A 2,070-nucleotide genomic window follows, 5' to 3' on the forward strand; every position below is an offset into this window, starting at 1 on the left:
AGGGTAGAAAGATTGGGAGCCCACCCTCTCCCTCAGTGGTGTGTGCATCTGACCGGGTTATAATGGGTTCTACAACCAGGAGTGGTTCTGCTTTCGTTTCCAAACCCTTCTTGTCTTGTATTTTGGTCCAGTGCACTTTGCTTTCCGTGTGCTTTCTGATGTCTGGCTTCCTCTAGGTCCACTGCTTGAATGCAGCTGCTTCCCTCCAGCGTGTGAATCAGGGAGCCTCTCACACTGCTGCTACCTCATCGAGAACAGGGACTGCTCCTGAGTGAAACTTCTTGAAAGAGAGTATGACTGTCTTTGGGCCCAGCTGTGACGTACTCTACAGAAAGCAACATTTACAAATGTGGCTTGCTAACAGATTTTTTAATAGACCCAAAGAAATTTTAAAAGTACACAACCTCTACACAGCAATTGTTATAGTTCCATTTACAGGTGAAAACAAAATCCTTTACACACACGCACAACTTCTGGGATATGTGTTAAAAACTCAATATTATTTTATAGATCTATTTGAGATTCTTGAAATATCTTAAAAATAATGATAAAACATCAGGCCTGCTATTATAAATAAACATAGAATAAAACTTCACGTAAGCAGTCATGGTGCCTGATACCTCGGTAAGCTTATCACCTGATGCATTTATATATCCTGTTTTAGGAAAAAATGTACCCTAAGGCCATGATTATGTTCAATGCCATGTTCCTGAGTGTCTGGTCGAAATTCTCTCTCCTTCCATGAGTAGCATGAGACTGTCTTGGTCTCAGAATTATTCTGAACCTCTTCCCTGTATCCTAGCATACTGCTTTACAGATTGCCATAAATTAGGATTACATAGCTCCTATGTCTTTTCTCTGTTTTTTTGGAACAGAGACTATCATTTATTTCTCTGCATTCCACAAAGTGCTCTGCACAATGCCTCCCCCAAAGTAATACAAATTCAATAAAACCATATGGAGTGCAACAAAGAAAAATGTGCCCCGCATTTCTCTCAGTGCGCTTCTCCCCCACTTCCTTACTCCCTCTTCCTTTTCCTCCTCCCTTTTTTATCCCTTCCTTTGGAGTCATTCTCTTTAAAATGGTCTCTGTATAGAATATACTGGGAAACATAGAACCTTCCAGCCACCCAAAGAGGTGAATACTTGCATGATTTTTAACTTAAAAAGCTAGGATTTCATAACTTGAGGAATGAACCTTACACTAGCAGCTTTACCAGACGCAGGAGAGCTGCTGTGATGCACTGATCACGGGCAGTGAGTATGTCTGTCAGGCAGGTGCTTGAAGGAAACGGTTTCCTGGTGGGCACGTCAACTGAAAAGTAGTAAGGTCAGGCCTCACTGCTCCATGTGAAAGTTTTGCTTACTGTCCTTAATAATTATGGTTGAAACCAAATGCTCGCAGATTGCCTCTGCATACTGACATGATGATGGTGAATAATGCAACTGTCTGCTTCTGCCTGATTATAATGTAAGCTTTTTAAGAACGGTCACTTCTTCTCTGTCTTGTTCATTCTTATAAGATCAGCACGAACATAGGGCTCAGCACATGAGAGATCTTTGTTGTTTATTTCATGGGAAAAAAGAAAATAAGCACGTGGGAAATGGCAAGTCATTTAATGTTGTCGTCTAGCACATTTTAAAGTCGAGCCGTGGGAGTTAGGGCTACAGTAGTTGTGTTCTGACAAATGATATCAATGTGAATTTTTTGCAAAGTAATATTCTTATAATAAAAATATGACTCTATTCATAAAATAGTTTGGATTAACGAGATAACAGTGTAAAATGGTTGACATTTTAGAAGGAAGAAAGCAAGTATTTCTCCTTAACCTGGTTTTGATCTGTCTGTGAGAAATGGAGCGGTAGTGACCTACATCTGGGTTCCTGAGCCTCCTCTGTATAAGCAAACCAAGTGGCGTTCACACAGCATTCTGACATTTAAGCCTCACAGATGGAATCTCTGTGGAAAATATACTATGTGCTTGTAAATAAAAACTAGTAAGAGCAACTTCTTGTCATTAAATTGACAGATAAATCACAGACATTGCCAATAATACCGTCTTTCAAACT

The sequence above is a fragment of the Fukomys damarensis genome, unplaced genomic scaffold (assembly GCF_012274545.1).
Source record: "Fukomys damarensis isolate Sample0158 unplaced genomic scaffold, DMR_v1.0_HiC HiC_scaffold_8, whole genome shotgun sequence".
In the NCBI taxonomy this organism is placed as follows: domain Eukaryota; kingdom Metazoa; phylum Chordata; class Mammalia; order Rodentia; family Bathyergidae; genus Fukomys; species Fukomys damarensis.